At 44.6% G+C, this 25,201-nt stretch overlaps 1 protein-coding gene across 2 annotated transcripts in view; it reads right to left on the reverse strand.

The window, feature by feature from the left end:
* Window positions 1–23,834, reverse strand: part of LOC110482254 (tenascin) — a 72,718-nt gene extending 48,884 nt beyond the window's left edge. For both annotated transcript variants that reach the window (XM_085594028.1, XM_021551384.4), the window contains exon 1: window positions 23,652–23,834. The gene's annotated coding sequence lies outside the window, so the exon portion shown is untranslated. The remainder of the gene's footprint in view (window positions 1–23,651) is intronic.
* Between the last annotated feature and the right edge of the window lie 1,367 nt (window positions 23,835–25,201).

Consider the following 25,201-nt stretch of genomic DNA (forward strand, 5'->3'; position numbering starts at 1 on the left):
AGCAGTAATGGACTGCCTGAGCAAGCACACCTAATAAATGTCATCTCAGCATTTGTTTTCCTTCCCACTCCCAGAAGAGCTTGGTTTAATGGCTAGATCAGTGACTGTGCTTTCAGTGGTTGCAAGCTACGAAATGCCAGTAATGGAGGAAACAGCAATTTATTCTCTAAACATCATAGTTTTGATGCTAATTTATTTGTCAGATGAGAAACCGACCTCTTCCACCCTTCTGATTGCCCCAAAGTGGAGGGATGTTTTTTCCCATGCTATCCCAGCTGCTTTTGTGAGAGAATGACAATAACACATCAGACACTTCACTGAAGTTTAGTGGGTTTTTTAGGGAATGTAGAGCTCACAAAGGGCAAACTTCACCCCTTTTTACTGGGGAATAAATCAGAAGTAAACAAGCTGCAGGGAAGGCCTTTTCCTTGTTACGGAAAACCATTCAGCTTTAAGGCATTTCTAACACTTACCCCATTTGTTCAAATATTTTTGCAAACCCTGCCTGCACCAGAAGAGATCACAAGGTTGTTAATAAAGAATAACAGGGAGAGATACGATCCACATCTCATTTCTGACTCAATCCCTAAACTGGGTTGCCAGTTCATGAAATGTGTTCAGGACTGTATTTGAAGTAGGATTTCAGTCTTGAGCACTCCCACTTGGGCTTTGCAAAGTGCTTCCCATGCAATTCCATGTGCTGCTATGCACTTTTTGCCCCAGGAAAAGGTCATACAACTAAAACTGGTGCCTAACCCTCAAGCACTCATTGAAGGGACAGGCTGCTTGACAGATGGATCACCAATGGAAAATGGAACAAACTGGAGGCAGCTCTGCATCTCATTCTCACTGAATTTTAGTGAAAGTTGAGCATCCATTTCCTTATGGCTTCTGTAAATCCCAACCCACTGGGAAACTGGCCTTGCCCAAACCAAGGAAGTTGCACTTTTTTCTGCTGACCAATGTGAGTTGACAAATCACTTAATCATGGTACAAACTGTGATTTCTTTAACATGCCTGGAAAATGACAAACCCACTCTGGCAAGAGCCACTGTAACTGTCACCTTCACTACTGATGAAAGCCACATGGACACCAGGACTCTGAGAGGACACTTGCTGCATTAGAGGCAGCCAAACCTCTCAGCTCATAGGTGATCCTGGAAGAATTGACACGTCTTGGCTGACATCCTTTTGAAGTTTCTGGGGAAACATTGTGGTGGTCTAGGAGCAGCATTCCATGCCTGCTCTTTGACCCCTGTGCTTTGACACCTTGTGTGATGTCTGAGCTAATTCATCCCCATCTGCCAAGGGCCCAGCACAGTCAGCTGAGCTCCACTCCTGGATCTGACATCTACAAAACAAGACACCTTCCTCCAGTTCTTTATACATTAGCCATGGTCTTGGCTGGGAGAACAAAGAGGACATCCTTCTCTCCAACCCCAGCTCCTCAAACACATCCAAACAACAGCTCTGACCACAATCGACCACCCGGGAGAAGGAGAGAAATGAAGAAAAATTAACTGCCAGGCTCTGTTGTGCCTTTGTTTTCCCTCCTCTTCCCTTCAGAGCAGCTTGTGTAGGTTGAATTTTAAACCTTCCTCTTGGAGAAATCCTCTTGATATTTTCTTTGCAGACATCAGCTGCTGGATTATTTAGGGGCACCTAAAAGTCTCGCAGCAAAAGTTGGCAAAAAATGACCCTTCCCAGCATGAATTTGGCCTTGTGGTCTGTAAGAGGACCTGGTGATGTCTGACATCTCCCAGGTACTTTGAGAGGTCTATATGACCCAGAGTGAGTTTATTTTTACAAATATTTTGTCTAATAGGGAACCTCTCTCATCCTAATGAGCTATGCCCTCAGGTCTCCCTGCCACCCTGACTACAAAAATCCTGGACACGATGATGTGGATGATCTGCAAAATGTTCTGTTTGTCATGCAGGACAATAATTCTAGAGCTTGTGTTCTCCCCATCTGGTCACTGCCACCTTCCCATCCTCCTTGGACAAGAATTATCTCCTGCTCCCCGAGACACAACCTCAATATAAATAAAATGTGTTGTGGCCTCTCACACATTTTAAATATCTGATTAAAAAATAGAGATTATGAATTAAGAAGCAAATCACAGCATCACCTGCTGGGGCAAAGGGAGATTCAGGTAAGAAAAGAATTTTCTTATATGAACATTAACTTTAAAAGTTCAATTTTAACCAAAGAGCAGAAAAGGGCTATTTATAGAAAATACTTCTTAAAAACCTGATCACTGCCTGGTGATACACTTAATAATATGTGGTGGAGGTAAAGTGGACTGTCAATAGCACAAAGGGAAGGAATAATTTTCATTTCCACTGTAGCCCTTTCATCTGAAGATCTGAAAGCATGTCACAGTCTGGCTGTCAAAAGCTGAAAAAATGTTATTAAAAAGGGTTATTTCTTTGTTTAGACATCCCCCCTCCCTCTCGCCCCCTCATGGCATCAGAACTTTTTCAGGACCTTTCCATTTAATTAGAAATTTTTTTCTTAATAGGAAATTTTCAATCAATCTTGAAAAAAACCCCAGGAATCCTGACTCCTGGGGAATACTAAGCAAAAGTAATGCATGAATATTTCCCTTACCCAAAGCCATATTTGCTGGAAAGCAGCAGGTGTGAGAAACTAAATTAATGTCTGCATGCTTTAAAGTCCTGGTGTAGCACTCTAGTCTCTCCTGAACGTTCAGGAGTGGCAGAATTGTAAGATGATTTGTGGGTATGTGGAATGATAAATATGCAGATGAGAGCCCTGTGAATTTTAATCAAAACAGATTGCAGCAAGGAAGGGATGGAGGTGTTAAAAGCTATCTCAGCTGTCCTTCCTAACGAAAGCAGAAGGCTGATTAGATTTGCTCAGACACCCTCTACATGTCATGACTTGGAAATTAGACATGTAAATGGCAGGGAAAAAAGAAAGGGGAAAAAAAAAAAAAAGGAAACAATTCCTGTCTAAGAAGATACTTCCTACATTTCAGCAGGAGGGGATCAAATATTGTCAGCACCATATTGGATTCAAGCACATCATGCTAAAAGCTGGGTAAAAGTGCAGAAGGCTGGATTGTGACAGGGAGGAAGACTCAGCTGGAGAAGAGCCAAAGCCCTCTCCAGGGAGCACAACAAGGAGCATTTTGAGGTTTGTGAATTGCTAACCCCGAAACAGATTGCTGTGATCTGTTAACTGCAGGAAGTTCATGTTTCCAGACTTTCCTCCAAGGTGTGATCCGTGTGTTCCCTGCAGCCTGGAGTGCCCAGCAGGGCACTGTGGAGGCACTGACACCACGGTATCACTGCCCCCTCTCCTCAGCGACCGCCAAAAACACAGTGAAGAGTTATGTTCTGTGTAGTAAATATAATTTGCACCATTTCTAGTATGATATGTGTAATATTGAATATTTGTTGGAGTATACACGTTTGTATTAGGAGTCCCCCCACCCTCGCAGGCGAAATCTGGTGTATGTTGAAACCCGATTTACAGGTAAAAGGATGTGGCTGGCCAGGAGATGGGGATGGGCCATGGCTGGAGAGATTTGGGGACCCCAGGTGCTGATCATGGCGTGAACGACCCAGGATGGATCTCATGGAAATCCTCGGGCAGATCCATGGGAATGCAGCGTTCCCGTAAACTTCATCAAGGGATTCACCAACTCCTGACACTGAATTGTTCTTCTTCATCACCAAAAAAGAAAATCTCATTAACCTATGGACTCTGAATGGAAGAAAAGACTGATTGCTGAACTCTTGGCCTCAGGTGGAATTTTCCCTATAAAAACCACTTGTGCCAGGATGGAGGTGTGTGGGCACAGAGGAAAACCTCTGCTGGGGCTGACTCCTTGTGGCACACCCAGGGCTGACCCCGGGCTCGGCTCTGTTCTTTCCTTGTGGCTGGCTAGATAAAATTTGATTGCAAAATAAATATTTTATTTTTTTTAGTTTAATTTGGCTGGACAAATTTTCATTTATAACAGTTATCTCCTGGGGATATTGATCTGACCTGGACCATTCCCTGTCTGCAGAAATGGGGAATTGGGGCATTTTCTGCAAGGAATAGAAGCAGTGCTGTTCTACAGGACTCATAAATCCAGATCATCTGCCAGAGGGCATTTTCACAAGGCAAGGCCTCAAAAGATGCAACCTCTGAAAGCCAGAGGGCTGGGCTGCTTTTACCAAGAGCCTGTGACTCCTGAGGCTCTGGGAATCTTCTCCAGAAAAACTGGATTAAATCTGAAGTCACTTGAAATGTTCTCAAAGCAAGGGACTGGGGGGGACCTGCAAGTTTTGACGTATCAGGCCAAAACATGAATGGCTCTGACTTCATGATCTTCCACTGCTGTTTCCACACATTCATAACTGCAGAAAATAATTTTCTTTCCTTTCCAATTCCAACAGGGTGAAGGAATCAGCATGGATGCTCAGTGTAGGTAAACTACATTAAATCACAGTGGAGAGCAGAAATTCATAACAGTCCTAAGCCATCAGGCTTGAATCTTTTCAGCAGAAATGATCAAAGCCAAATTGTCGCCTTTATTTTTTTCTCCCCACCTCTTCTTTATTTACATTTTATTCATGCTAGGGAGAGGAATTTTAAGGCAGCCGAATTTAGAATAATTCAGAAAATCCACTGTGTTCCCCAAGGCTCCCAGAGAACGTGTGTGCAAAGAAGTGTGGCAATTGTTTCAACCCCAATTAGACCCCACAGATACGAGCAAGCCCTGAGGGTGTGAAGCTCCAAAGGGAAATTTTCATAATTCAGGAATTTTCTTCAAAGTCTTAAATTGGCTGCACAAAGAGGTGAAAGGAGGGTCATAACTTTCATAGGAGACAAGAGGAAGCTGATTGCCTTTTTCTCAATGGTTCTAACAGATAAAAGTGCAGAGTGATAAGCAGGAATCCATCCAAGCTGCAAGGTGAGAACTTACCTTGAAGTTATAGTCAAACAACTTCACTTCTACCTCCATGGCCAGGTCACAAAGAATAAACACTCTGCAAATGCTCTACAGTTTTCTAGATGAGAAATCCCACTTCTGGGAAGCCCACACAAAATTATAGATGCAGGCTCAGTGACCTCCCATTAATAAATAGCACTAAAAAAAAGCCTTTGGCACCTCACCTATGCCAGATTTTCAGGCTAAAGCTCTTCCTGGAAATAAAAAAAAGGGAGATAAGCATTAACCAAAAACTCTCCCTGGAAATGACAAAAGGAGATAAGCATTAACCAAAATGATCTGGCTGGCTGTGGGAGTGCAATGAGAGTGAAAAGAGGGGAAAAAGCAAGAAAGCCTCCTCTGGAAAAAACTCCATGGAGAAAGGGGCAGAGAGGAAACAACTGGAAGAAAGTTTTAAAAGTTGTTTAACTGGAGGAGTTGAAGTGTAGGGATACAAGTGAAACAAATCCACATTTCAGTCACAGAAGGGAATCAGTGATGTTCACAGCCCCACAAGAGGAGCCTCGTGGCATCCAGATGTGCTGGAGGAAGGCAAAGAGCCTTTTCTCTGAAAGCTTTTTTAATTACAGAGGATAAACAAAGCACACTCCTCTACTTTAAATACAGACAACTGGGACGTGGAGAGGCTGACACTGAGACTCCCAAGCTCCCCAGCTCCTCTGACTTTTTGCTGAGGTATTTTACCCACTGCAAACCAGAGGAAGCTGATCCAGCTTTGCTGAGTCCCACCACAGTGGTTCCAACACCTCCCAGAAGGCATTTATGGCCCTTAAAGCACATAAAAGCACATCTTCCTCTGGATGTGCCTGCCTTTGTGACTTGAATCCTTCCCATTTCAGGACACAGCAGCAGTTTGTCTTTGATGTGGGTGAGCAGTCACAGCTCAGGGCTCTGGATGCCCCCGGAGCCACCTGTGTCCCATCTGGTGCTGGCACTGCACATTTCAGAGCAGAAACTGAGGACAGACACAACCAAGAGCACTCTGAATGCAGAGATGGGAATGGCTCTGCACAGTTAATTCAGGATTGACTCCTGAGCTGTCACAAAGGAGAGTTTTCAAGCCCAGAATGCTTCCATCATCCATTCCAAAGGTTTGCCCATGCCACTGGAATTAGTCATAACAACAAGAGGAATTTTAGATTATCTTAAATCCTATGAGAGGTCCTGTGATCACGTCAGTCTCTTTCAAAGAACTGCAATTAAAACAATGCATGGGTACTTTTTGCCCCCTACAGCCCCTGAGATCCTGAATTAAATGTCACTTAGCTAAGCTGAGCTCTTCACTCCAGCTCAGTTTTCAACTTTGGCTCTTAGATGATGTTCCTGTTTTGGGGAAGCTGTAGGGTCTCTGTTTCACAGATGCTACTGCACAGCATTTCGAAATGAAACAACTTGGATGCATTTTAGCCTCCACCCATTCTACCTTGGCTGGAAAGCAGCACTGCCAGGGCTTTGCCAGGGCTGTTTTGGAAGGAATTTTAATTAATTGCTTTGTGTACAATTTAGAATTTAGCAAAGGCTCATATTTCAAAGCCATCAGCATGACAGTGCCACAAAGGGGAAGGAGAAATAATCCACTGAAGCCAACATCCATAAAATGTGAAAGAGCTCTGGTAAATTCTGAATGATAAGCATAAAAGTAAACCCATGAGAGACTAAACCTTCTGTTGTACAGTTACTGTTTTGAGGTAAATGGGCATGATTATTCCAGTATAAACTACTTTTGTTTCAGAAGTTTTGTCCTCTTAGCCATGGAAAATCTCTCCAGGTCTATCCTTGTTCAGGATCTCAGAGAGAGAGCAGAACTTTCCAAACTAAACAATGAGTTTGGCTCTTTTTCAAAGCAGAGTAAAAATTCAGGGAGGTGGTATTATTCCAGTATTACTGGAATAAACTTTGATCAATGAAATACTGAATATATTGAGCAAATCTCATGAATTAAAATAAAAATTAAATCAGCTGGCAGAGATATAGCTGGGAGAAAATGACTGCTGAAAACATGCAATTATTAAAGAGAAGTGAAAAACAGATTATGTGACGAGGTGCCTACAATAACAGGATATGGAACCCAGCAATCAAGAGGTGCCTTCCAGTTTCTGGGTCCTACAGCCTTCGCTGATTTATGTTTCTTAGGAATTACCTGGCTGATGATGAGAAAAGCAAAGAGATGCTGCCTGAACATACCATTGCTATAGCTATTCCATCAGGATCAAAGGAGCAAGAGCTCAGGAGAGAGCCAGGAATGTGGGAATGGCACCAAGCTGGGACTTGGGAGAGCTGAGATCATCCCTCACTTCTGCCACTTCAGCCCAGTCAGTTCTCACCCTGATTTCTAGTAAGTCTAAATAAAGTACAAATAACTAAACTTCCTAATTCTATGTTTCCACCTGTTCTAGAAAGATTCTTCAGTTTACCCCTAATAAAAAGTCTTCCTCTGCTATCAATTTTTCTGCATAAACTCTATGCTCTTCATGCTAGAATGTCTTAATTCTTTCAATACACCACCTGGATTAGAGGTTGCCCCAAGTGTGTTAAATAACAGGAGCCAAGTGCCTACAGCTCTTAATAAGGTTTAATCACTGCCACCCTCTACATAGGTCACAGGTGGGGACAAGATTGATGGTGAAAAGGACAAAAGAGTCCTTTGGAAATGGTACAACCTGGCAGGAGCAGAGCTGCTCTGACACCACCACCATGGTGTTTAGGGCAGTACTTACTCTTCAGGCCAATTATTTGTAGAAAAAACTCAAACCTCGAGGCTTTTCAACATCACTCTTCAACAGGTATCCCAAGCACGATGAGGAATTCACATTTACAGGAGCAGAGCCCAAGGAAATGGCATCTGCTGAGCCCTGTGATATCCCAGCTTGCCTTGGCTCATGTCAGAGCCTTGCAGCTATTTAAGCTGTTGTTTAAATGAGAAGCATCCAACGTGGCATTATGCAATGATTATATATAGGCAGCCAGCCTCGGGAAGAGACCACACTAAAAGCAGGAATCCAAAGCTCTTAACTCATTTTTGGTAGCACCAGATTTAATAAAATTATCTGCATTAAAAGTGAGTGAAGGTAATTGCTGAGTGACTTAGAAGCATGGTGCAGAATTAATCAGACCACACTCATAACGTGGTGTTTAATCTTTCATGTAATTTGCTGCTAAATGTGCATAATTAGAAACAAATAAATGATACATCTCAGTGTGAGCCACAGATGTGCTGCCTTTCAGCATGGTTATGAGCTTCTGACTAGGGGTAATGGGGCTTAAATGAGGTCTCCAGCTTGGGACTTGACAGTGATGGCTCGGGTTTCAACTTTTCTATTTTTCACATTCTGTGCTGCTTTAGTCTGTGGGTCTGGGCTTCACATGAGGGGATGCTGAGCTCTGCACAGAACAGGGAGACAAAACAATTCCTGCTCCAGCTGGGCACCAAGGACAAATGATCCAAATCTCAGCCCAGGAGCACAAACACCGTGGGCTGCAGAGAGAAAAACAAGCAGGATGGGACTGATGGGCTGGAGCTGGAATGGGACAATGAACTCCAAGGTGCCAATGGAGCAGAACTGATCCCAGGGAGAGCCCCGGGAGTGCTCGTGCATTTTGGGACCATTTTGGGTCATTTGGGTGCAGCCCTGGCTGGGCTCTGGTGCTGCCCAAGGTGGATCCATGGAGGAGATGCTTTAATAAATCCCTGCTTTATTCTGTAGCTCTGTCCAGCCTCTGTTCTAGGACAGCCTTCTCAAGGCGTCAAGAGGATATTGCCTTTTGGTTCATTTTACTTCAAGAACTGCAGGAGTCCTTCCTGCATTTCCTTGGAGACCTCCAGCAAAAGTGTGCCAGGCTGGGGAGCTGCTCACCACATCCTCCTCTTCATCACAGGGGCAACAGGAGCGAAGTCTTGCCATCCACACTGAGATCCCAAAGCACCTGGCTGGACACCCACCAGCAGGGATGATATACTTGGCATATTGGTGCCATCCAGTATTAGGTGCTAAAGGCCTTGAGAGCCCCAAGACACCGCAATGGAGTCACTTCTCACCCATCAGGGAGGGATTTGTGCCATGTTTTGGCAGAGGGGGAGTTTGGGGAGCACTGTGGGTGACCCCACAGAGCCGCTCCCAGCTGCCAGGGCTCCGAGCATCCAACAAAGCCCCAACACACAAAGGGAGCTTGGACTGAAAACCAGCCCTGCTCCATGAGTGCATCCCTGTGCCAGGGCAGCAGCCCAAAGGCAGCTCCAGCCAGCGGGGCAGGCTGCTTGGTAGCAGAAAATCTGAATTTCCATACGTGTTTCCACCCAGACACTGAGGAGGACATTGGCAAAGTGTATGCCTGGCCAAGGGGAGGTGGATAAAGCACTTCCCTGCAAAGGTTTATTTTGGGTGTGCTGGAGGCTGAATTCCTGTGCTGGAGTAATCCTGGGGATGAGGTCATGTGTTCCCTGAAGCGGCTGCTTTGTAGCCCATGTTAGCAACGCTTTTTCTCTTATCAAGCATCTGATTAAACTCACAAAAGAAGGGTCTTTAAAAAACAGGCTCAGGCAGAATTAAGAAGTGAATAAATAAATTGAATTTGGTTTCTTTTCTCTTTTTCCCCCCCCTTTTTTATTTTTTTTAAATTTTATTTTGCTCGCCAGGAAAAGTGGAGAGGAATAAGATGGGAAAGGGGGAAAAGACACTGATTCCTTGTTCTGAGATGACATAACAAAGATCTTAATATATATTCAAGATTTCTACAGAGCCAGCCCTGTGGCAGACATCACACCCACCCATGTGGCAAATGTCACCTGGGAGGGTCACAGGGCAGCACCCAAACAGCACAAACCATCCCACACCTCTCCCTGCCAGGGTGATCCAGCAGGCACCTTCTGCAGCAGTGAAACCCTTCAGAACTGGGCTTGTTCCATTATGGAGGAGGTAAACTCAATTTTTATTTGACTTGAAGAAAGACTTGGCTGATTTGCACTGATCTCTCTGTAAGCACTCAAGGATAATTATAAATTATATCTACTGTACTTATTGGAATGAAAGTGTTTCATATCAGTTATTTGGTGGCATCAGTGGTCCCCTATATTAGAAGAAACTATTTCTGTTTGTTCCTCTCATTTTGTATAATTTCATTCAGTATTTCCCTCCATTGTCCTCTCCATTGGATGTCAAAAAATAAAAGGTGTAAAAGTTGTCTCTGTAAAAGAACTGGAGCCAAGTGGTGATAAATTAACAGTACAAGTGCTTGAACGTTTTTCAAAACACATATTTGGTCATTAAAAGGTGCCATTTTTCATTTGATTCTGAAGATTCAGTAAGAAAGAAACTAAGAGGGAGTCAGCAGCATTTCAGGAGTTCCTATCCTTGAGAAAAAATTCCCTGACAAACCTTTTTTGTAAATCTTTGAAACCAGTAATGGCTTGCTTTGAACCAAATGGTCTGTTGGAAAGAATAACCACCTCAATAATTTCTTCAAAGGATTCCTGCTCCTTTTTCTAATAGAAGCCGAAGCAGCCTGGCCTTCAATTACTAAGTGAAAATTTATCAAAGTGAACCCACAATGCTCGTGCTCTCCTGCACCCCAGGACAGAAAAAAGAGAATTAATTTCATGTTCACTCCCACCTCTAAAAGATCAGAGTTGCGCCCATCAGGGAGCAAAACATGTCAGTGCATCTTCAAACACCAAACTGAATTTTCAGGCAGCAAAATACTTCAAAAATACTGGTTCAGGAGCCAGAGGGCTCCTTATTGCTGGCTGCTCTGCCCAATTACCTTCAGCTTGTTCCATCTCCAAGCACAGGGATTCTTCTTTTCCCAATACAAATTCTGCTTGTTACCCACCAAAGGACTGTAACCACGGATAAATAACACTCTCCTGCCCCCCAGGATGTTTGGCTGGGAGTCAGCTTGGCTGGAGATGTAAAACAAACAGCTTGGAAGAGTGGGCAAAGAGAAGAGAGCAGGGCTGGGGAGGGGCAGCAGAGGAGACAGACACTGAGGTTTCTCAGTTTTGGGATTTGATGGTGCTGCTCTGGTGTCTCAGACAGCTTTTGCCTCCAAAACCTGTCAGAGCAGCTGGTGGATTTGACCCGTTGGCACTGCAGGATTCACAGCAGCTAAAAATATGTCTGTGTATTACATTTTTAAAAATCCTGATTTTGTTTGAGGCAAAAAAAAAAAAAAAAAGGATAAGACCATGCAAAAAGGATGCTGCTGAATGAGTACAAGGGAATAATGCAGCCTGGAGAAGATTTGCTGAAGTAATGTCTCACTCATGGTTTATGTTGCTCTTTCTTAGAGGTGCAAAGCCCAGGAAATGAAAAAGCTGCATCTATAAAAAGCAAAGGGTTTTTCTTACAAATTAGATCTATTCCCGTTAGGATATGAGGAGGTGAAACTCGGAATGCTGAGCTGGAAAAGCCAAACAAATGCTCATTTGGACTAATCTTATTTTTTAGAACATATTTCAGCTAACATTTCCAACAGTGGTACATATGCAGGTGAGATTTTGATCCTGGTTCTCATGCAGCATAAGGAAAGGAACAAATTCCTTCTGGATCTGTCTTGCAGGGACCTGTGGAAGGTGATGGATGAGAAAAGAGGCACAGAGCTCACCTGTGCTTTACCACAAAGCCTTGGCTTGTGGTGCTGTGACCTTTCTGGAGAAGATAAAATCTCCTTTATGGAATCTGGGAATACAAATTGCCAGATTGGTTTACCAGGGAATCAGCTGAATGATGGGGAAATCTAAACTGGAATTAAGTTTGAGGTGAACCAATAGGGCTGCCAAGGAACACGTTCACATTGGAATTAGAGTTTAGTGGAATGGTGAGGAACAGAATTAAGGTGACTTTGCAAAGTGGGAATGAACAGGTTCTCCCAGTGAATGGATTCCCCAGGCTTGGAAAGATTACATCTCAGCAATAGAGGCTGAGATAAAACCTTCCTGACTGCGGGTCTGCCATCCCCAAGTCTTTTCCACAAAAGAGAAATGGACCCATGTGATTGCCACAAAACCCTGTGCTCTCAGAGATTCCAGAAAGTGCCCACAGCTTTGGGGTTAAAGGTGTGGTCCCCTGGTTAGACCTAAGGACTGAAACTCCGGCATCCTGCTCTGAAATGATTCCATAAATGATCTTCTGTGCCTCTGTTTAACCTCTGGTAAAACCTCACAGGGGCAATGTGTGTCCCTGTGAATTAAATGTTCTAAGGACCACACAGGAAAGATGCTGTTAGATCCTCATTTCCATAATGCAACATCTTCCTGAGGAGTGCTGTAAAGTTGTCAGAAAATGCATCATTAAAAAGCAAAGAGCTGGAGTGTTATCCCTGCAGTGTAGGAGAGAAAGGGGAAATCTGCAGAGCTGCCCCAGCACAGGGAGGAGCTGGAGCTGCTGCAGAGACCCAGAGCAGGGCCAGGGGGAGCAGAGGGATGGAGCAGCTCTGCTGGGAGGGAAGGCTGGCACAGCTGGGGTTGTTCACCTGGAGAGGAGAAGCTTTTGGGTAATTGCAGCTTTCCAGGACGTGAAGGAGCCAACAAGAAAGATGAAGAGAAACTTTTTACAAGGGCTTGGAGTGGCAGGACAAGGGGGAATGGTTTTAGACTGACAGAGGACAGGGTGAAATAGGATATTGGGAAGCAATTCTGCCCTGGGAGGGTGGGCAGGCTCTGGCACAGGTGCCCAGAGCAGCTGTGGCTGCCCCTGGATCCCTGGCAGTGCCCAAGGCCAGGATGGACAGGGCTGACACCACCCTGGGACGGTGGAAGGTGTCCCTCCCATGGCAGGTGTGGTAGAATAGGATGAGTTTTAAGGTCCATTTCAAACTATGCCATTCTGTCATTTGATTCTCTGAAATTTTTTGTTCTGAAGAAGAAAGTCTGACCCATGTGCAGCACAAATGCACAGAGCCACAGGAGTGCCTGAAATTCTGGGTAACAATAGAAAACTTCACCTTACTCTGAAGCCAAGGGGTTGTGCCAGGCCAATTACCAGAATGAGAAGATGAATCCATGGAAATAAATTGTAAGGTTACCAAGACCCACAAAGAAAGACACCAGAGAATTTGAGAAAAATTTGCAACTGACCCAAAATGCACAGGTCCAGCTCATTCTCCCTTTCATCTCTGGAAATTTTATGGGATCTGAGGGATCATTCCCACACATGTGGGATCCTCCTGCACCTTGGTGTGCCAATGTTTGCTGCTGTTACACAACCCAAGAGATTCACCCCTGTGGATGGGAAGTGCAGGAGAATCCTTCATCCAGCTCTGACCACTGAAGGAATTTTACACCAGCCACAAGAAAAAGCCTGGTTATTTTATAGAGGAGATAATTGAAACGTGTTGCATATAAAGTAAAAAAAAAAAAAAAAAAGAGAAGCAGCATTGCAAGAGGTAACCATGGGAGAACTCACACCAAACCCAGCTGGTCTAACTCACAGGGACTGGGATGAGGCACAAGTTAACAGAGAATTCAGTTTGCCCTTGGAACTCAGTTTTTGTTAAGGGTTCGGACACTTGAGCATCAGTTTCTGGAAATGGGAGCTCAGAAAAGAGAAACAAAACGAGCAGGTCAGTGGGGAGCTCTGGAGCTGCATTCAGGCTCCTGGCAGGGGACACAGCAATCAGCCAAGTGGAGCAATTTGCTACAAACTCGGAGGAGGGGGGAAAAAGCCATCTGCTAAATACTTTTTTCTCACATCTGCAAAGAAACTTCTGTTCTTGTGGTTGCTGTCAGAGGGGGAAGAACAAGCCCGTGGCAGACACAGCCTGGACAAAAACTGTGGATTAGAAGCAGCAGGGCACACCAGAGATGGGAACAGCAAAGACAACAAAAGATTCAGAAAAACTGGCGCTGTTATAAAAACAGAGGCAGGGCTGTAGAAATGGGTCACATCCAAGGGACTTGTGGAAATCAGAGTGGATGGGTCACAGCTTCCTTTTGCCTGGTTTTTAATCACCTGGCTATCATGGCCAGACACATTTTCTAAATGCAGGTACTGAAAAGGGAATACCTTTCTTACACCTTTGCATCTGGGTTTGAGTTCAGAGCAGCAATTCTTGGCACTTCTGCTGAAAATGTTTTTCCACTCTAGGACTGATTTACAAATATAAAGAATTACTTAATCCTTCACTGCTCTATGAAACATGTATACTACTGATTTCATTGCTGGGTAAATAAACCAGGAGCATATTAAGGCCACATGAAAGGAGGGTGTGCTGCAGCTTCCTTTTCCTTCACATGAAATTACGTGCGGAGCATTTTCAAAACCAGGGCTGCAGAAACACCTGGTTGCTGCCTGAACTCCCTGCTTGCATTTCCAGCACAGGAGTGACTTTTACCCATCCCTCTCTGAGGACACAAGCAGAACTCTGGGCTGCTGAACCGGGAATTGAATGCAGGCCATGGCAGAGCTGCCACAGACACAGAAGCCTCAATTAGTGCCTTTTCCAATATTAAAAAAAAGAACCCTTTCACAGCAAAAGCAGCTCCTGTGCATAACCTCCCAGCAGAAACCACTCCTGCCTTTTAAGTATGTCCTGTACCTTTTAATAAAGCCTTTGCTAATAGCAAAAGCATTTGCTTGGGCTCTTGGCTTTTCCCTGCTCGCAGCAAAGACGCGGAGCTGGAAAAGATCTACGGTTTTCTAAACTTGTCTTTGGAAAGTTTCTCTGCCAAGTTACACTTTGTCAGGAGCTCATTATTTTCTGGAGGCTTCGCTTTGAAATAGTTTGAGGGCTTTGCTGATGCAGTTTCAGACCATGAGGTTCATGTGCTCGCTCGCATGAATCACAGCAACTCGTGTTCCTTCCACACACACAGCTCTGCTTCATTTCCAGGCCCTTCTCCATGCTGTTGCTTCCAAAACCACCTATAAATTTTCCAGAGCCCATTTCACAAAGTTCTAGGTGGTTTTGGGATGAGATGGGAAGATCAGAAATTCAAGACTTCTGAATTTTCTTCCCACTCCTTTCATGCCAAGCAGGAGTGGCTGAGAACAAAGGAGCAGCTGGTCCTGGAGATGGGAACTTGGCCAGTGTAATTTGTCTCCCAGATTCATGATTTAGGTATCAAGCACAATTTTTTTTTACTGAAAATGAGAGGTAGGAAATAAGCCATCAATAGAAATCAATAAATATAATAACAATAGGCAAAGTAGTGGCTGGTCTGCTATAAAAAAACAGATGCCAATTTAATACATAAACCAAAAACATTGGTGAAATCTGTGCAATAGAGATAAGGATCATTTATAAGAACCATAAACTACTGACATATTAAACAAATAGACAGTGAATAGGCACTGAGACAGCACTGCTTTGTACAGCACCTCTGAGGAAGCTGTTTTTCAAATTTCTGCTGGAGGTCAGGAGCAAGAGATGAGCCAAAATTCTGCTCCACACACCCAGCCCCACACTTTTCCATATTTAAAATCATTTTAGCTGAAGGAATGTCACGTACAGAGGCAAGAGAAGTGGAATTCTTCTCTTTTAACAGCTTTGCTGTAACTAAGAGCACGAACAATTTACATTTATATTGGTCTGGAATAACAGAAAGTATTTAATTGTATGGATTGCTGCAGATGATATTGGTCAGCAGGCAGCAGGGTACTTTCAGAATCCATTATGAATATTTGCATGTGCTTTATAATTTTACTTTGATTTAACCATATACTTATTCAAGCAATAAAAATGACTCAGAACTCAGGCATAAAAGCCTGCACTATTCCTAGGGACCACAATTATCATTCCTGTCATTAGCAGGCTTCGGGCATGGTTTTAAAAGAAGCTGAGGAAACAGATGGGTAACCCTTCACCAGGCAGTTCCTTGCTTTTAAACCAATTACGAGTTTCCCTGGGCAGCTTTTCCTCCCTGCTGGAGCTCCTCTGTCCTTGGTACTAGCACCTCAAACACACAGGGATGTGCACATTTTTCTAACTCACAAGACCACAGAAGGAGTTCCTTGAAATCCGACTTCCAGTAATCGCCCCCGGGCAGCAGATCTGCCTGGCCTAGTTCTGTCACATGTGGTAGCATCAAGAATTTGCATCTTTGGCAACCCAGGGAAGGGTAGCAAACTCAGAGTGGAGCAAAACACTTCATGAGGAGAAGATGGAATGAAATCAACCATGGCTTGGCAAGGCAAAATGAAATGTAAATGAGAGGCACAAGATATGAAACAAATTGAGTGCAAGGCATTTGGAAAAAGAGAGGAGGCTGCTTCTGAAAAGTCCAGTCTGGGGATGTTTTGCACTGCTCTGATGTAAAGCAGAGGCACTTATGTAATGTAATGGAAATTACAGCCATAAACACAGCCCTGAGCGGTGATTAGTGACTGAACTCGGACAAAAATCTGCACTGCTGCCTCAAATGTCAACAAATTGGGCACTGCCACATTAATGGGAGGCTTGAGAGACCTCAACCAGCTCTGACCTTGTTCTCTTAACCCACAGTGACTTCAGCCCTGCCTGTGCTGAAGCCTTGGCTGGCAGCAATTTGAGCCGAGGGATGGTGAAAGGAGGGACATGGAGCTCAATTATCCAGCACCAGATCCCCAGTGAAATCAATGCCATTGTGTCACATGAGAATTTGGCTGGCAGCCCCTGAAGTCTGCCCAGGAGAAACCCATCCCCTCATCAGGGCAGGCTGGAGGGGACAGGGGACAATGCAGGCAAAGAAGGGCCACTCTGGGCATGGGAAATGCTCCGTGGGTTCTAATTTCCCCTCTGGCAGCCTGGGTTTGTCCCTGTGCTGCTCCAGAATCAGCACTCCTGACCTATATGAGCACAGAGCAAACTGGAGCAGCCCAAGGCATCCTCTGCACAAAGGTATCATTAAGGCAATGTGTGTCCTGTGGACATCCAACACCCCGCACCACAGGGAATTCAATATTGCTCCTGTCAGCAGGAAAACTCTCTCCCAGGGGGAGCTTGACATCACACACTCAATTTTTAGTTTATTAATTTCATTTTTAGCTCAATTAAGCCCCCCATCCCTTTACATCCTGTTACAGGATTACAGGATATATAGGGCATAAATAACACAGAGAGGCTGTGGATTCCCCATCCCTGGAATTGTTCAAGGTCAGGGATCAGAACAACCAGAAAGGTGTCCCTGCCACATGGCTGGTGGTAATAAACTGAATTTCCTTGTTTTCTGACAACAACCCTGGCAAATCCCAACATGCTCTTGCTAAGACAAATAAAGAATATATGAGGTAGCAGCCAGAGAATGACAAATAAAGCAACAAATAATGCTGATGTGTTTGAGAATGGCACTCTCTGGGTGATGCAGGCTTTCCATCAAGCCTGGAGCTGCAGCACTTGCAGTGCTGGCTCCCTGTGATTGACTTGCTAACCTGTAAAGTGGCTAAGTCTACATCATAATTAACACTTGGCAGTGAAAATATAAATTCCCTGGCTTGTAGGTGGTATATCCTCCTCTAAACACTCCACTTGGCCACCAAACTGGAAAAATAGATAGGACATTCATGAGGAGTGCTCGCCATGGGAAAAGCCAGCGGGCTTTTTTTTTTCCTGGAAACTGTTTACATGGCCAAAATCCTTCAGCAAGAAAAATGATCTGAGAACTTTCCCTTCATATGTATCCTGTTCTCCCGTGCCTTGTGGCCCACAGTGTGCAGCATTCATCGGGAGGCAGCCCTGAATTACTGCGGTACAAGCAATGCAGGAGGGAAGTACAAGCCACAAGCAAAGGGAAAATATGCATTACACTGGCTCTGGCCAAGAGGAATGGGCTGCCTGCAGATCACAAGCTACCTTTATATCTTTCTTGGCATAGACCTTTGTCCTGCAGCACAGAGAAGCTATTTAGGAGGATTCAGCAGACCCAGAAGGGGCTGGCCTTCCAAAGGAACCAGGAGAGACAAAGAGCCAGTGGAAAGTGGCCACTGAGCTCCTGTTGAGAGGCCAACAAACAGCTCCTGACAAGATGAAACCCTGAGGAGGGAGATAACCACCAAGGGTTGGTGCTGAAGTGCTCAGCACACACTGAGAGTGACCCTTTCCTGTCCAAATAAAGGCTTTTAATCACAGCAAAGAGGCACAAAACCACTGTCCCCAGAATCCTCAGCCCACAGCCTCCCTCACCTGCTGGCCTGCATCCTGTGCCTGAGACAAACCCCAAACTGACCAACAAAATCTGCTTCTTTCCAGGTCTTTTGATTTCTTGGCAAGGGAAAGTGAACTTATGTCTTGGAAATAAAGCTTTTTTTAGCCCTTTTCCAGTCTTTCCTTAATGGTGGAAATAACTCTTTAGCCAGTTCTGGTGGGCACACAGGGAAAGGATCTCACAGTTTGATTTTCATGTATAAGCAGAAGAAGAAATTTATGTTCCCTTTTAGCTTTGTGCTGCCAGCATGGTGGAAAAGAAGATAAATTTAAAGAAGAATCAAGACCGCTTAGATTAATATTCTGCTAAACATCCTAATTCCATAACAAAATTAGCATTTGCAATTTTAGGCTTATGAGCTTAGCAAGTTCTGGTGCACGTTGGGCAGAGTTAAAGCCAAAATCATTATAATGGAATTTCCCCAGGCTCTCAGTTTCAGTCTCCTGGGAGGCTCCTGGCCAATATCTATCCACACATAGTCAATGCTCCAGCCTGCCATGGGAAGAGGCAGCCACTACAATAGACCTTTGTTGAGCCCAGGATTCAAGCAAGCACTTTTGGAAAAATCTGTATTTAAGGTTTCTGTCCTGCCACCCTGCACTTTCTCCTCAATTGCTGAAGAGAATATGTTTCCTGAGCATGAAACAATATCATTTTTGTGGGCAGTTTGGAAAGCGAGCGCGTGTACGACTCGAAGAAAAGCTCCCTTTCTGTGGCCTGTGCGGGGCTGGGTTTGGGGAAAGGGCTTTCTGTGGGAGTAATCTTTCAAAGTAGGAAGCAGAGCTCCCCCATTGCTCGGGAAGAATGGACCTCCAGTGGGCTAATATGTGATGGATGACTGAATGCAAACTTGGCAACGTTGCCCTCCGCTCCCCAAAGAATACAAAATGCCACTGCCTATTCGGGCACCGGGGCTCTCCCGTTGGAAGTGCTGAAAACTTGGCACCATCCCACCTTAGTTTAATTGAAACTGCAGACAATTAAGGATGGGAGCTCAGAGAAATTTCTTGCGACAAGATCAGCTCAGGATGGATTTGTCTTGGGTGATTGGCTCATGCATAAGCCAAACAAGAATATTAATGGTGAGTTATTTCCCACTGACTCCAAAACCTGAGCGGCAAAATCTCACATTTGTTTAGGAGGGGTGTGTTGGGAGGTGTAATTTATATTAATAAGTATTATTCAAATTCTACATCTGGATAAGCTCTCTGAAGCTATAGATGAAGGTTTTTTTGGTGTTATTTGTTCAGCAAAAGGACAGGCAGCATATAGGAGAGAGGAACAATACATTTAGAAATCCAGGAAAATCTTACATTAAGGACAATTCTAATTATAAGGGCACATCTAGCATTCATTCAATGCTAAAAAGTGATGCTAATTCATTCAAACTTGGCCATTTTAGCAGAAGGATCCCCATCTATTCCCTCTTTCAGTGGCCAGACACTTCCTGCAGGCTCCAGAGCCACCTCTTGTCAGGCAGGATCCCAGGGACTCCTCCTCCCAGTCTGCCCATTGCACACCGTGGGGTTACATCATGCACTCAGGGATTTCAGAGGCTGGAACAATGCCCAGTCTCTGACTTTTCCCACATGTGGAAGGCTTTTAACTCCAGCTCTGGCTGGCCAGAGGGTCAGACACACGAGTGGACAGTGAGCACCGTGGGAGGGGAGGTTTCACACCTGTAGAAACCCTGAGCTTAGTGGAAACTGCAACCACTCAAGGTTGTCCCTCAGGGTTCTTCATTTCTCTGCTTTCCAGTCTCAAACAGCTGCCTTCTTATTTCCTTTTTCTCTTCACTATACAAAGAATTTTTTTGGGGGGAATAGCTAATAAGAGGAATTGCAAGTTCTCTGTGGCAGAGAGCATAATTTCTTAAACCTCCTCTCTCCTTCTAGTGAGGCTCTAAAATGCTGGAGCAATTATTACAACAATAACTAACCAAAGCCATGGACAACAAGTCCTCTTTAATATCATGCAGTTTAATGAACTAAATTGCATCTTAAAAACTCATAAGCAATCTGTACACATTCCGTATTTTGAGCTCTTGACCTCAGGTTATGGTGTTTCCTGTCCAGAACTAATTAGTTACTAATCCTATAATTGCTTGCAGTTTTGAAGATTTCTGAGCCTGTTAGATGACAAAATATTAACTTATTTCACTTAGATTGCTGTCTTCCTTAGTTTCCCATTTCAGCAACAATGATTTTTTCTGCAAAATGACATCAGCAGCTTCCTTAAAACCACTAAGGGCAGCTATTACATTTTATAGTAGTTTCAGATGTCTAGAGTTCATAACCACAGGGTTAGATCAGAGCTCAGTCTTTGAGCAGGGTGTGCTAAACCCACACCAGTAATGAAGTCTGAGAAAACACACATTGGTAAATCAGAACCCAGTTTCAAAGCCCTGTATCTCAAACTGACACAGTGCAAAATGAATTCCTTTAATTATTGGAAAGCTGAGATTTCGAACTTTCCAGGGATGTAAATCATCAACTCCTAAGCCTGGAGTTTTATGAGCCACTAGACCTTAAAACTGTCAGTGGCCCTTCAGCTTAGCAGACTGTGATGGCACAAAGCCAAGGAGGAATTTATCAAGTCACAGGCTTCAAATGAGAGTAATTATTTAAGCACTCTGGATTTCTCATGGCACAGAGGTAGGACAGGTGAATGTGTAGCTGATAACCAAGCAACCTCTGCATTAATTTTCCTTCCAAATGTAATATTCCTCCAGGGATACCAGGGCTCTCTAAGGGATATGGGACTGGATGGAAACTCTTTCTCCTTACGTCCACTTCCACCAGACACCCATTGTCCAACCCAGGACAATTAAATGCCATCAGAACCACTGAAACCTTTAGACAGATACTACAAGACTGGGTAGACAGAGGCACCGTGGTGTTACACCAGGAAAACAGCACAGAAATGGCCAAGCTGGTTTTCCAAGTGGTTTTGCCAGGAGGGATGAAAGGGTTAAAGCAGCTCTGGCTCCAAAGCAGCATCACTGTTTCACAGACATTTCTGCTTTTTAGTTCTGCCTGACTCTTGAAAAGGATGAGAGTCCCAAAAGGCATAGACCCTGCCATTTAATCTCATTTTCTTATCAAAAAGTGAGACAATGCTCAGGAACAAACTTTGACAGTCTCTTTATAGCAAGCCAGAATGCCTTCACCCATGAATAGTCTTTGGCTTTTTTTAGATATTTTATAAGAAGCACTAATATGAAAAAAAGCTGAACGTCAAACTCCTTTAGAAATTTTCTTAGAGAAACATGATAGTTAAATTTGAGTGAATACTGAGGAGAAATGATTCAGTTTTAAAGAGCTGGGTTAATAAGAGAGGATGGCTTTCAAAAAGACTTCAGCTAACAGTTACTCAGAGTTTGTGGAGCACATTTTAGCCTGTGTTTAGGGATTTTCCCAGTAAATTCTAACACCATTAAGCATCACTATCTGAACAGGAGATTTGGGTTTGGTTTGTCTTTTGCATATGCCCATGACCACTGTGTATCTGGAAGGGATTTCTTTTTTTCTGCAGGATGGGGGCTTTGCAGCAGATCCTTTGGCTCTTCCCCAGCTCTGAAAACACTGATAAAGTAACTCTAGTGACAGGATTAGGGGCTGGGACTTGCAAAGAAATTTCTCTAAGCTGAAAGGAGCCAGAGGATAAAATTAATGAGCAAAAAATATGGGAAGTGAATGCCAGTTTGGTATTTGGGATAGTGACTGTGGCTGGGTCAGTGAGGGGAGGCACAGCCCTTGTCACTCCTGTCCCATCACTCTGCTCAGTTCAGGTGCAAATCCTTCCCTGAGCATGGGGCAGCCCCTGCACTGGGAACACCCTGACAGCTCTTCCAGCTGCTCCCCAAATTCCCTGCCAGGGAAGTTGAGCTGCAGACAGACCAGTTATCTCCTCTTGGCTAAACACTTTCATCTGGTCAAACTTTCTCAGATTCAATTTGCCCCTGCATTCTCTCTATCAGTAAGAAATAACCCAGAAGCCATCACATTTCTGCAAGTTCCCCTAGGGTTCAAAGGATGATATTTAATCCTCATTTTCCACCTCATTTTTGGACTCCAACACCCCTAAACTGGTCTAGAGGAAGGTGTCCCTGCCCGTGGCTGGAGCTCTATGATCTCCAAGGTCCCATCCAACCCAAACTATTCTGTGATTTCACAGCTTTAAAAGGCAAATGCACAAACCCAGCACAATAAAACAACCCTCACATGTCACATTAATCAGAAAGTGTGTAAAATGAATTCCCAATGTTTACTATGGTCTTAAAAAATTAAACCAGGAGAGAAAACCAAATCCAAGAGCTGGATAGCAAGGCTTTTACCCAGACCATAGAGTTACATTCACCTCATTGTTTTCTGTTTTTTCATGAAGAAAAACTTTTATAAATGCTTTTATTCCGCTTTTTAATTTTATATTTCCACTGTGCAACACGACACATCATCATCATTTCAAAGTGAATATTCCTTTCCACAGTATGAGACAGACTTCTCAGAAGTTTAGATTAACTGCCAAAAACTTCTCTGTCCTGGTAGCCAGACAGAAAATCAGGCAGGGAAAACTCTGCAAAGGTGATGTAACACGATGTCTTGAGTGAGTGAGTTTAGCTCCTAAATTAATCTAGAGTGTGTTCACCTTCTCCCAGCCAGCTTCTCCTTTTTAAGCCAATTTGAGCCTCTCTGGTAAGTGCAGACACAGTCATGCAGAAAATCTCAGTGCACCAGGGAGCAAGGAGCTGAGACACAGAGCAAGTGCCTCTGTTTTTCCATGAGGATGGAGAATTTCACCCTCCCGCTCCCAGAACCCACCCAGCAAAGCAGGGGTAATAAAATACCAGTTGAATCTTCCTTTGTGCTTTGCTCCCCACTGCAGCTAATATTACCAGACCTTTAAAAGCAACTGGAGCCCAGTGGGGGTGGGGAGGAAGGTGACAAAGGCTTTGGTGCAAAACAAACAAAAAAAAAATGTGGGGACAGCAAATGACAGGCGGGAAGGGCCCGGCTCTCATCAGGTCACAGACAGGAGCACACGAAGGGTTGCTTGGGAGGGTTAAAACCTGCAGTGGATTTAGTCTGGTTTGCGAGGTGAGGATGGGGGAAGCATCTCTAACACTCCAGGAGCCAAGAGGAAATCCCAAATCTGCTTTCCTGCCCTGCCTGTCAATCCAGGCTCTGTCTGTGCTTGTGTGGATGCCCGGCAGCCAGCCAGCTCCTGCTCCATTCATTCACTGGGTCGGGTGGATGTCACCGAGACTTTTCTGACATGACTGCACCGGACAATGCAGCCAGACCTCGGGGCAGGCGTGCTCCAACCCAAAACCATTCCCCAGGAACATCCCTGCCCATCCACCTGCACCCACAGCCACGAGGATGTGACAATGCAGCCAGACCTCAGGGCAGGCATGCTCCAACCCAAAACCATTCCAAGCAGCATCCCTGCCCATCCACCTGCACTCACAGCCACGAGGATGCGACTCGTGGTGATGCCAGAGCATGGGTCACTGCAAACTTCTGTGTGCGAGAACTTTTTAATTCAGGGGGCAAGCAGACTTACCTTAGAGACTCTGACAGAGCTTAGATCCCACTGTGAGCAGCCTCCATGAAATAAATACGGTGCTCAAAGCCAGCTGGGCTCTCCTGACTTTGTTGCCGTCCTGTCAAAACTCGGCGAAGTTGCGTTGTCCGGAGCCGTGTGCGAGCGCAAGGCAGCGAGCTTTGACAGCAAGGCAAACTGGTCACAGCAGCCAGATTCTGCTGGGTTTATATAGCTGAGCTGCAAATCCTGATCCTTGGCTCGTTCCACTGTAATAGGATGCCTGAAGGCATTTTTTTTTTCAGTTTTGCTTTAAAGGAACAGCCTCTCTCTCCCTCTCTCTGGCGTGGCTTCTGAAAGGCGCACACACACACACGCTCACACACTCACGCTGTCATCCACAGACACACACACACACACACACAAAAAGAATTTGCATGCGATTTATGGCTAAAGAAGGAAACCCCCTGAACCATTCAAAAAGAAAGTCAGCTCAGGGCAAATGAGTCAGAAAGCAGAATATTTTCCCTACAGCATCAGCAGAGTGCATTATCAGGAGTTTTAATCCCCTCACCCCCATTATTTTAATGTTGTGAAATAGTAGCAAGCTTGCATGAAATCAGGGGAAATACAAGCAGGGTTTAAATTCTAGGGACTCCTACAGAAATTAATGGGTTTAATGTCGGTGTAAATAGACCCCACTCCACGGGAATCAACTGCAAAATTCAGATTTACACAGAGGATCTGGCATATTCTCATCTTTTCAAGCCTGTGATCTCTTTTGTGTCCTTTTGCCCTCCTGCTCTGAAGAGCTGGAGGCAGAAACATGGTGAATTCACGAAAAAAGTGAGCAGAGTAAAACAAAACACAAACAAAATAAAAATCCCCAAACTAAAATAGGAGAGATAAAAGCCCAAAGAGGACAACAGAGGAGGGATTCCCTTTCTTCTCAGATCAGATAAAAAGAGATTACGTGGCTGGCTGTGTGTACAGATAACCCAAGCACTTCTGTGAGGCTCAGGGCTGCCCTGCTTCCAACCCGGAGCTATCGGTGACACACAGAGTGCTCAGCTGGGACCTGCCCAGGGCTCTTTGTTGTCTCTCAGTGCCCCCCAACCTGAGGCTGGTGGCAAAAAAGAGAAGATCACAGTTAAAGGATTCTCATTAGCACGGATTTCCCTCTCCTGACACTAAAATCCTGTACCCCAGCCCGCTGTGCTCTGGGTTTCTGTTTCCCTTGGGTTCTGTTGTTGGGGAGGTGGTGGCAGAGGAGGAAAGAGGAAGATTATTGTTGAACTTTCAGGTCTGTCTTCCAGGAGAAAAGATGAAATCACTCTCTGTTGGATGGTTTAGAAAGCAAGACTTACCCAAACATCTCTGAGGGCCATGAAAACACAAACTCCTGGGATCCTCCTCAGGAGCAAAGATGCTCATCAGGAGAAAGACTGATTTTTATCCTTATGAGCCTGGGAATTTTGAGTGATATTCCTCTCTGAAAACATCTCCCAGCTGGCCTTTCCCTGGCTCCATGGGCACATCAATGGATCTGTGTCAGACAGCTCAGGCTGGAG

This window comes from Lonchura striata, chromosome 17 (genome assembly GCF_050655825.1).
Source record: "Lonchura striata isolate lonStrDom1 chromosome 17, ASM5065582v1, whole genome shotgun sequence".
In the NCBI taxonomy this organism is placed as follows: Eukaryota; Metazoa; Chordata; class Aves; order Passeriformes; family Estrildidae; genus Lonchura; species Lonchura striata.